Source organism: Cupressus sempervirens, chromosome 7 (genome assembly GCF_028749045.1).
Source record: "Cupressus sempervirens isolate cs-2001-9-10 chromosome 7, ASM2874904v1, whole genome shotgun sequence".
Taxonomy (NCBI): domain Eukaryota; kingdom Viridiplantae; phylum Streptophyta; class Pinopsida; order Cupressales; family Cupressaceae; genus Cupressus; species Cupressus sempervirens.
The window spans coordinates 778,599,628-778,612,448 of NC_143124.1; positions in this window are offsets into that span (position 1 = coordinate 778,599,628).

Consider the following 12,821-nt stretch of genomic DNA (forward strand, 5'->3'; position numbering starts at 1 on the left):
AACCTTTCAGGAGAGTAGTAATGAATGAAATTTTTGTTGATTGCCTTCTATGTACCTCAAAATTCTCTTGGTTGCCGTCATATGCATTTCTAATGGATTCATCATGTATCTTTAAACAAGTGAAATTGAATATGCAATATCAAGCCTTGTATATGCTAGAAACGTTAAACTCCAAATAATACTTCTATAAGTTGTCTCATTAACTACTTCAGCACCATCATCTTTACAAAACACAACTTCATGGACACTTGGAATGGAGGTTGGGTTACAATCAACCATATCAAATCTCTTTAACATTTTATGTTATATTTTGTTTGACTAATGAAAATTTCCTCCTTACGTTGACGAACCTCTGTTTCTACAAAATATTTTATGAGACCAAGATTTGTCATCTCAAATTCATTCATCATAGGAATTTTGAACTCATCATTCATTTGAATGCTACTATTCATATACATCAAATCACTAACATACAAACTTATAATAAGGATATCACTGGTCTTTATAAAATAAACCCTATCACTTTCATGAACAATCATCAATAAAAATGATAAAATATTGGCTTACCCAAACTCTGTTTGTGGAGGACTACAAACAATTGAGTGAACAAGTTGAAAGGACAATGGGTTCGTCATGCTTTGCCTTTTGAAAATGTCTTCCTTGCAGACTTTCCTTCAATACATTCTTCACAAGTCTCCTTGTGCTTTTCAACCTTAGGCAATCTAGACACATAGGTAGTCCAAAACTAATGCTTTTGTTGTTAGAAGCTTCGAATGGATTTGTCATGTATCTTGAAACAAGTGAAATTAAATATGCAATATCAAGCCCTGTGTACGCTAGAAACATTAAACTCCCAATAATACTTAAATAAGTTGTCTCATTAACTACTTTAGCACCATCATCTTTACAAAACACAACTACATGGACATTTGGAGTGGAGGTTGGGTTACAATCAACCATATCAAATTTCTTTAACATTTAATATTATGTTTTGTTTGATTACTGAAAATTTTCTCATTTGATGAGCCTCCATTTCTACAAAATATTTTATGCGACCAAGATTTGTCATCTTAAATTCATTCATCATAGGAATTTTGAACTCATCATTCATTTGAATACTACTATTCATATACATCAAATCATCAACATACAAGATTATATTAAGGATATTACTAATCTTTATAAAACAAACCCACCACTTTCATGAACAATCATCAATAAAAATGATAAAACATTGGCTTACCTAAACTCTGTGTTTGCGAAGGACTACAAACAGTCGAGTGAACAAGTTGAAAGGACAATGGGTTCTCCATGCTCTATCCTTTGTAAATGTCTTCCTTGCATGCTTTCCTTCAATACATTCTTCACAAGTCTCCTTTTGCTATTCAACCTTAGGCAATCCATACACTTAGGAAGTCCATAAACTAATGCTTTTGATGTTAGAAGCTTCAAAATTATGAAAATGTAAATGCCCATACTTGAAATTCTACAACCAACTTGTATCCTCATATGCCATATTAGCAAGGTTGTTATGTTCACCAAACCTCAAAGGCAACATCTTATTTTGTCATAGATACAATGCTAACAAGTCTATTACCTTGATTCTTATAATAAATCTTGCATTGATGGTTGTCAAAAATCATTTTATAATTCTTTTTGCACAATTACCCATCATTTAACAAATTATGCTTTAAATATAAAGTGTAATAAACGTCTTTAACGCTTTTCATACCTTGTTTTGTATGGACTTTTATGACTTCTTTTGCAACAACCTTCAATGATTTGTTAGCACCATGCTAGATTTTGGATATGAATTTTTCATCTATTATTGATTTTTTTTTTCATTTCCTTTTTCATGTTTAGAACATCTATAATCTATATACCAAACATCTTTATTATTATATTCAACATTATCATAAGATAAAAATAAACTATTTGAAGGAATCTTATGACTTTATCACCTTCTTGAGCATAATTAACTCTTTATTTTAATTTGCCATCCATTTCAAAATGGCCATACCTATTACAATGGTAACCTTGAACCACCTGTGCTCTATTTCCTCCAATAGTTTCAACCTCTACCTTGGCTTTGATTTCTTTTGGAACTACTATTCATATTTTCATTACTTGTGATGTGTAATTCAAAAGAAAAAGGTTTCTAATCACTTTCTTCAAATATCTCTTAATCTTAAACCAACTAGATCATCAAATGGAAGGGTAGTCAAATTCTTGCTTTCTTCTATGTTTATGACAACATGATTCCATCTTGGTGTGAGACTCTTCAACACCCTTTTCAGCACTACTACATTTCTCACAATTTTTCTTATTGTTATTACCTTATTGACTACATCTTTTACATTGACATAATAGCTACTCACACTTTCAGTTTCTTGCATCTTCAAATTCTTGAATTCTCTTTTCAATGTCTATAGCTTAGCAACTTTGACTTGATCACTGCCTTGGTAAAAGATTCTTTTGGAGTCTTCTACGCACCTGGACTATCTTTGCTCCTACAATCCTTGGAAATAGGTTCTAATTTAGAGCTATTTAAATATTAAACAAATTTTGAGCATTTTTCTTCTAGTGTCTTTAGTAATCTTGTCATTCATTGTAAGCGTATTTCAATCAACTGCTTCTACATAACCCGATCCAACAATATCCCACAAATATTTTCCTACCAAAAAAGTCATTAAAGGATCTACCAATAATCATACTCATTTCTACCAGATTCTAGAATTACCAAAGAGTTAAAATTCAATATGATAAACTTTTGGCAAAATCTTAACAACCTTAACCTAAAATAAATTACTAGCTCTGATATCATATTAAGATTTTAAATAATAGCACTGTCTGAAAAAAACTAAATTGTATTCTTCAAGTAATAACAAAATATTGGAATTAAATCAAGACTTAATCTATCTAAAGATTGAGTTGTATGCAAAGCTCATTATATTGATGAAAAATACAATAATAGAATATTGGCTTCAAAGACTTGTCTTATTTTAAGAATAGAAAAAATAATAGAACTAAAAACGAAATATAATTATTCTTAACCATTTGCAAACTACTGATTTATTAAAAAAAGAGTAGAGAAAACATTTTCAAATTGTCAATCTATTAAAAGAAAAAAACATTGAAAATATTTTCATGTTTTTTTTTTTTTTTTCATTTAAAGAATATCTAATATTTTTATTTCTCAACATTTTTTTATCCCATAGAATTAAGCAAATGATTTTGTCTTGCATATGGAGTTCATTAGCAACTAATATATTATTTTATAATGATTTTGGATCACATACACTTCCATTATCATTGAACTTTGTGCATTTAATAAGAAAGGAAGTAATTAGTTTTACTTCTAAAAATCACACCTTAAGGAATGCTAACCTAACCTCATATATTTTTAGCTTGGGCAAGTCATCCATCTTGAAATATTTAAAATCTACTGAGGAAATGCTGATCAAGTAAAAGTTATACAAGTTGTGCTTTACTTATTAGATAAGGGGATGACTTAAGATATGATGAATGAAGTGATAGAAAATAAAGTCCCCACACACAACTGTTGACGGGGTGGGGGGTTAATTAGTTGTGACCAAATTAAACTTAAACCCAATTTATTATAGCCAACTTCAATAAAAAAACAATGAAGCATAACAAAAGATAAATCATGCACAAAGACACAATGATTTGTTGATTGGGAAAATCTTTGACCAGAGGGAAAACTCTGAGGGGGATGACACCCACAAATAGTGCACTAATATAAAAGTTCCTAGTGAAAAGATGTGACCTTGTTAGGATCCAATTACAATGCAATCAATACAATAGTCCCTGTTAAAGGACAAATCCCTATTAGGAGACCTTGAACCCTTGTTAGAAAACTCAAACCTTGTTAAATGCTGATAGGAAGACAACTAGACTAGATGTCCAAATTGCTTCAGTCAACAACAAAGAGTAGATCATATGGATAACAAATCCAATGTACTGAATTGACCAATACAACTCAATTTCTAATGTAGTTCTTTTGAAGCTCCAAACCATCAACCAACTCAACTCTGTCCTACTCTGATGAAACTCGCATCCCCTGACCACATCCACAATATTACATGTGACATGAAATATTTTTACATCCAAGGAAAACTTCTTTCCTTTATACCCTATCCAAATAACTAATTAGGTCAACTTATTAAAGCTTCCCCAATGTACAACTAATTTGATAGGACCTCACTAAGGCATAAACGCCTTCTAAAGCATCAGTACAAATATTAAAATAAGGTTCCCATACATTAGAATACAATTATCACATTATTCAATAAGGATCAACATGTTACACCAACATAATTAACTGTTAGCAAAACATATCACATATTTTACTTCAATGACCTCTCCAAAATGATCTCAAGGACTTGCTAACACAAATATAGCTTCACGAACATGTCTTCAATCACAATCCAAGCTCCTTTCCTTCATTTCACTTCATTGATAAGATACATCCAATTTACCAACATCTGTCTCTGACAATATTCCCTGCTCGCTGGTCTGTTACCAGTCTTCACCAAATGAATTTTAACTTGGCCAATACTCAACATAAACATGAATGAACATAGGTGTAGGATATCCTCATCTGTGAAGATAATCCTAAGCTTGCATAGCTTATGCTATTATGTGCCAACTTTGCTGATCCAATAAAGCTCTGCAATGTACAAAATCCCCGTCTTTCATGAATTCAAGAATATATGTTGACATTAATGACAAAATATGTCATCAATACAACACATACTCAACATATCCAAGTTCCAACTAGACCTGTATTCCTAACAATATCCCCCCTTGGCATTGATGTAAACATATGATGAAAAACCATCACCCAAAATAATTTTCTGAATATCTTCAACATATATAGCTTTCCTAACAAACTTCCCATCAAACAATCTTTAGAATACAATTTTCTCAATATCCTCAACATATACAACCTTTACATGCTCTGATATTCACCCTTGACATCAACCTCTATCTTTCTTACGTTTTTCATTGAATCTCTCCCCCTTTGGCATCAATAGAAACTGTGCCAATATGCCAAATATCAACCTAAAGTGCTCCCCTTTGATGAATATCCTCATCAAAGTACTTGCAATGGATCAAGCCAATCTGTAACTAAGAAAATATATGCCAAGAGACAATAGACATTGTAATGTTAGAAAAATAATCATAAGAACTCTCAACAGTTCTTCCCATTATGACCACTCCCCCTAAGGAGCAGTACCAAGCATTGCATCCAGGTGTATGAATAATGCTTCGATTATATTGGATTGATGCAATGCTACACCATTTACTGTATATCAGGTGGGAACATTACCCCAAGCATACATCTAAGGTACTCAAACGTGTCCTTAGCCAATGGTTTAGTAAATATGTCTACTATTTGTTCCTTTGTACTTACATATTCTGATCTAATCTCCTTTTCTTCAAATTTCTGTCTTAAGAAATGACTCTTTGAATGTAGAACTAGATTCTTTGACATACAATACTTATGTTAGCACAATGCATAATTTGATGTAATGCAAGGCAAGAAAATTGACAAAGGAGATGTCCTAGCCCCCAACAATGAACCACACAGTGGAATATAAATAATAACTTTGAGATTTAGATCCTAAACAATGCCAATTCTCATAATAGAATCATGAAATTTACATCGAACATGGCCAATTGTAAGGCCTTTTGGGTTACAACCAATTACACAAGCCAATACAATAATAGTTCTACAAGATCTTGTAGGATCCAAACTCTAGCTAGCCCAGATTCACAATTTGGTAGAAAACCCCAAGAAGAATCTAAACTTATGCTCACAAGCCACCAAACAACCTTCTTGTTTACCAAGCCCACACTTAGCTACTAGCTTTGCCTAAATTTGCTCCTCATAGCTACTTCGTACTTCATTAAATGACCCTAGACTTCACAAGACCCTCTACTTATACCAAACCAAGCCACAGGCTAGCCTAGCAAGTTACATTAAATAAAAACTCAAATTAAATACACAATTCAAGCCACAAGTCAGCTTGGCATTAAACATTAAATGAAATAAATAAATACTTAGGACAAACCCCAAGTTTACAATGAATAACTAACTCATAAGATCAAATAAGAGTACACACTCTTAGACATAGGTCCACATAGCATCCAAGATTGAAGCTCACAAATAGAATCTCTAAAGTTTGCCCAGGAAATCATGAATACGCTACCAACAACAACCAAAATGGCTTTAACTCCAAGATGATTACACAAAACATTATGCACACTTAGCTCAAGGCCCCAATATGGCTCAAATACATCTCCAACTGAGTGAACCCTAGGTCCACAAATCCGAGCTCCATGCTCCTACATACAAGATTGCTGAGTACCCTAGGATGCTCCTATATCAGACACCCTAGGTGCAAAGAAAAGTTGTTCTTAATGTTAGAATGATTAGAATAACTGAGAGGGGGGAGGGTGGGGGGTGAATCGGTTATCCTCAAGTCCAGATGTACCAGTTCAACTTTTAACAATTTCAAACAACTTAATCAAACTCATAAATCCACTCGACCAATATAGCATTTCATCACTAATCCAACTTATCATATTATCACTTAGTTCCTTGTTCAGTAAATGTTGAATAACATAAATATATAATAGTAAATAATATGAAACATGAAAACAACATTCACACGTGTATGACATTAGGATTTAATGTGGAAACCCAATTTGGGAAAAACCACCAATTTACATGCTACCACTTTTCACTCTTATGAAGTAAGCTCAGTTAAGAGCCAATCTTGTTAAAGGTTACAAAACACACTATTAGGTGTGACCTTGTTAAAGGATTTAATCACCCTATTGGGAGTGGCCTTGTTAGAGGACTTTAGAAGATTTCATCAAAATGTCACCTTGATTAAAGGATTTAAAATATGACTCTTAGGTCAACCTTGAGTAAATTATTTTACTTCCATAATGGTTAGAAAGTAACAACTAGTTAATCTGATAAAATGCAAATCACTTTCTATGTTCATGTCTCCATTTGACTCATTCCTAGTTCACTGACTGGACTTCATCACATTCTCCATCTTTGATTTTCTTGACAAATCTTCAAGCATTCCCACTTTCACCAACTTCTCACTTTTCCTCTGCAACTCCATTCTTCACAAACTCACTAGCCGACAACACAAGTAAAACATCTCTTATGTCTCCTTAAATAGATAGGTTTAATCTTTTGCCACTTAAACATACTGTAGATCTTAGGGTTTGATCAGATTCATTGAATCCGTCCATCATTTTTTCCTTCTTCTTCTTCTTCTCTTGAAACTTCTGGAAACCTTTCATTGAATCCTCACCTTATATCGCTTCACAAACTCAATTCATGCATTAAATACTCTAGCTCATCAATCCTTATCTTTTATGTGTTTTGACCAATCCGTAAATTCAATTGTGTTAACCTCAAATCTTGATCCTTTCACAAACTGTTAAAATGTTGACACTCGATTATCATTATGTTCTTCAACTCGATAATCACTAGGTGGCTTGGTCACTACTAATCTGTCTCACTCAGCTTATGCTAGCTTGCTCAGCTAATACTTTCCTCGGTCATTACTAGAATTTATCTTCATCTTTCTTAGCCATTACCATCACTTGGCTAATACGATTTTTCTCGTTTGACACTTAGGTTCATTAATCTTCTGCTTGGTAATGCTTAACTTCTTCATTGACCTAGTAAATTGTCACTCGATCAAGCTTATGTTTTACTCAACTTCTTGACTTCTATCAATTATCTCTTCTACACTTGAACTCATATTTCTTCTTTATTTAATATAATGATCAAACAACACATTATCTTGTCAAATACTAACTGTTCAAGTGTCCTTTGTAGTTTAAACATATTCCTCTTTACTCGACCATTTCACTAGTTCTAGGGATAGCTTTAAGAAATCCCCTCCCCATAAAATTTATAATATGTTGGCAAATCCTTCATTTTTTCTACAGGAAAAAAATTGTTTTCCTTTGTTGATTTTTTTTTCAATGTATAAAAGCTTTAATTTTTTGGCTATTTTTCTTCCAACATGGAATAATTTTATAAAATTGAGGCATTCATTTTTTTTCTTTAGTGGAATACATAATTTATGAAGTGGATTTTCCCTTTTGAATGAAAAGAATATATAAATTATGAGGTGATGTTTTCCCATTTGATTGAAAAATTACATAATGTATGAGGCAATTTTTCCCCTTAGCTAGAAAGGGTATACAATCAATGAGGCAATTTGGTTGCTTTTAATACAAAAAAATGTAACACATTGGCTAATGTTGTACAACTTGTTTTCAAAGCATGTGAAACATGACAATTAATTTCCTTTTGGCATTAAATGCATGCTTTATAAAACCAAGTTGCCAACAAAAATGAGAATGTGTACTCAGAGGTCAAGGTTTTCTCTAGATTAACAAGTGCAGTTGGGAAAGTTGATGAGAATGGGACTTCCTATTCAGGAGCATCCAACAGGACAGACACTAAACCCTGTAGTGCATGCAGGGTAGGTTGGGTCTGAAGAAGACCAATATGATAGTATTAGTAGTATGATGAACACTGTGTGGGATCTTCGGATAAATTATCCCAGGTATATTAGTGATCAACATGAATTGGAGCACGAGGTAGAAATGGAGGAGTTGGACCAAGCAATTCATGATTTGCAACGATAGAAGAGGCTCAATCCACATGTTGCAAATATAGAACACATTGATAATTTATTGGCAATGTTTCAAGATATGTGGTAGGAACTTCATTAATTTCTTGTTTTCCAAATCATTTGGTAATTTTTTGGGAAAATTTCAGCAAATTAGTTATTAGTTACCAAAGAGTTTGAAGCTTGTACGCACCCCTTCATTTTCTATAAGAAGGGGTACAAAGAGTCTTTGGGAGGTATTTAATATATATAACATATAATAGGTATAATTATTGTACTTTGTTGAATGTTCATAGAACATAATTTTGTATGGATGCTATTATCCTCCCACAAAAATATACAATTGACCAATTTTCGAAAGATAAAAAACATCATGGATTTTTTTTGAAAGTTTTAGCATTTGATCTTCATGATCTGCATAGTTTGTAGTCGAAAACAAAAAAAAAAAAGGAAAAAAATTACTATGTTTTCATGAATTTGGAAAAAAAATAGTTTGACTTTGTTTTGTCTTTGGTGCATTTTTGTGGGAGATTAGCCTGCCCCATTTTGTATAGGCTCTTACAAGGTTATGCAACTATTTCAAATTTCTAGCTCAATTGTACTCAAATTTTTCAAATTAATATAAATCTAGACTCTTTTATGCTTCACCAGATGATTGTTGATCAATCTATTTTTGCCTACCAGACTTTGTCTCGAAAATCCCTCCCTATTTGGAAAAGTTACATATTAAAACGTGTTATGTAATGATTGCCAAATGGAAATTGTAATAAGTACAACACAATGGTGTTGTACCAAATAATGGTGTACCATTCAATGATTATATATCAACAATGGAAGTTTAATTTTGGGTGGAATTCCTGGAATGAAACCTCAATCTAATTTTAATTTCTATAATGGTAACAAGTGTCCACTGTCCTTGTTGCCACCTCCACTTGGTAATTGTAGTGTGAGTTTACATTAATTAGATGCCCCATTGCTGTTAGTTACATTCCCTTTACCATTCACTTCACATGCTTCACTTTTGCTTCGATATTGAAGAAGAATTATAAACTTAATCCTACATATGTGGGAAAGATTTCTAAAGATTTTCTACTAATAGAATTTAACTTTAAGGACTAAGGGATACATAGGGTTAAATGGATGTCATGGAAGCCAACCTTATTAAGTTATTAGTAGGCTCTTTTCTTCATCATTTATCATTTTTTTTTTGAAGTGACTATAGTAGTGTTTGGCAGTGATAATTTTCTTCTAGTTTAGGAGAAATCTATTTGGTTTAGGTGAATTCTCCCTGCTTCTGGTGTTGGTGGTGCAAATTATTCAGTTTAAGTAAATTGTCTGCAATGGACACTCCAATAAGATTGAGGTGCAAATTAGAAGAACCACAAAGGGAATTTCTAGGTCCTTTTCTTGATGAAAACTGAAATGAAATTTGCAATGATGTTGGCCCTTTTGTCTCTGAGGCTGTGAAAATGGTGCTCAACCACGAGTTTCTGGAGAATGAAAATAGGTACCGTGTCAACATGGACATTACTTCCTGATTTCTAACATCCCTCCTCGATCTCAGAGGAGAAAATGTAGACATGCTTATGCTGTTGAGGTAGCCATTCAAAGAAGTATATATGGGTGACAACATTGATATCATCTTGCATGAAGAATTAGGGGTAGGCATCCCTTGCACTCATAAATTCTGAAAGCTTTTACAACCTAGCTAGAATGTAGCAATGCAACCTTTTCTAGTTGGACCTCACTATCAGGTAGTTGAGGCACCATAGGAAATGGGCATAGCATGGAAGAGACTTTTTAAGAAAATGGTTTTATCTGGATGTTGAGATTGTAGAGGGCCCTGCACAGAACACTTACCTTGATGAATTTATATATTTAATTCTTATGTGATAATTCTACACTGATGATGAGCACCACCATTAGGGTTTCCTAGGGTTGATGACCCATAACTGTCATATTTTAGGTTTTGTTTTATTTTAACAAATTACAAGCAAATATGCATCATTCCCCATGAACACTGCAATTACCATTTGAATATTAATGAAATATGTAGTTTCATTTCAAATTTTGTTTAATGGATTATGGACTTGTAGACTCCTTGAAAGGTTTGGAAATCTGATTTTAAAGTTCAATATGATTAAGCTTTCACCTTTAAAATTTTTGCGTTTGTAATGAAGTTAATCCCTTTAAAAGTTTTTGTCGTTGTCCCCCACAAAGAAGACATGTGTCCAGTTTACTCAAACAAAAAATTACATTAATAATAATACAAACATCAATTAATGTTTTCTCTTATTAAGTTTAATGCCATAAACAATGAACATTCATTGCCATCTGTTCTATTAAAAAAATCAAAAGCTCAAATTGTATTTCAGACAAAAGTTCAAAGTCGGGATTTATTTTTTCAGTTGTCCTCGACAAGGAAAAGACATGTCCACATTTTTTTGAGATAGTTTGACATCGTGTATCTCTTCTTAAGCTTTTTTTTCTTTTTGGTGATTCACATTTACTTTTCCTTGTCTCATCTCTCACTAGATGACATCTGTACCAAGAATATTGTCGTACAATATACAACTTCTTTATTTCTTTCATGTTAAGGGTTGTACTTTTTAGAAGATTTTCTCAGTGATTAAATTGTATGTTTTTATGACCTTTATAGTGATAGGTTGGCAAGCATCTCTTTACCTATTTATCTTGAGGGTTGGCTTCCTAGGCTCCACTCTTCTTCAATGGATACTCTGATCAAGCTTTATTGCCCCTCTTGGCTCATGACTTTCAACAAACCAATCAAAATAAAGTTCATTATGCAAATTGTCAAAGTTAAGAATAGGGTCATTTGGCAGGCTGTCCTATGATGCTTAGGGACCCAATTCGTTAACAATACTAATAGATTATGATCTAACCTGGATATTGTATCCATGTTCATTGCAGTTGCTCGCCATTTTTATGTGGACCATGATCTCATAGCCACCTTATGTAGGGAATTGTCTGAAGATATTATGCTTGGTGAATTGGATACTGTCCTCCAAAATATTAGGGTTGACCTTACCATCCCATTAGTAGAAGATTACAACATGCTTTATGTTCATGTAGAACCCTTTTTCACCTACCCAATCATCTTCACAAAGAACCCAATTGGCTTTTGGGAAGAAAGTGATTGCTACAAGAGGAACCTACATTTCCTCTTCTATTTCTGCTCAATCATTGAGCCCTTATAAGAAGATTGTCTAGAGCGGTACTTCATGGAGGAGGATATCACGTAGGACAAAACCCTTAGGGTTTCTATTGAGGACCTTCAAGAGGCCTTTAGAGTGGACTAGTGACCATCTTGTGTTTTTTGTTTTAACTTAATCTATAGAACTCAATGAGATTCAAGCTCTAAAACTCTCATTACATTTTGTTTTATTTAAATTTACTCCTATTTCTTATTTAAATCTTAACATTATTATTATTATTTTGATTAGTAAACAACCAAGGCCTTAATTGATTTTATTAAAATAAATAACAGTTTACAATAGCTTATCTCCGTTCAAAGGGGCACTGGTAGGAAAGAATAGAGAAGAAAACCTCCAATCTAGCCCAAGATAGATGTCCTATATTAATAAATTTTAAAAGGGGCATACCCCAATGGAATTTTATGAATAAATTAACCTTTAAATTTTCATTTATATATACATTGTGGACAGACCCTTGATGTTAAGAGACGTTGACCCATAAATCACATCATAGACAAAACTTGAGCCCTCATAAGAAGAGAACCTTTGAGTGTGAGCATCTTGCTTAGATCAATCCCTCATCTTGCCTGGTCAACTTAAAACATTCGTTAGAAGAGCATAGAAATAAGCCAAATAACACACCTCACCATCCTTATTACCAAGGGGACTAAAATCCCAATTAAAATGGATTACAATTGCCTATATCAAAGGACAGAATCTTAGGAAGAAATAAGAAAAGGAAACAATATAATAAAACTTATCATAATTGTCGAAAAGGAAAAGGAAACAAAGTAAAAGAAATCCTAAGAAGGACTAACAATCAGTCCTGAGGAAAGAGATATACTAAAATAGGCCAAAGATACCTAATGGGAGGATAATAGTAATCTTCATGTTTCTAAAAAAGCTA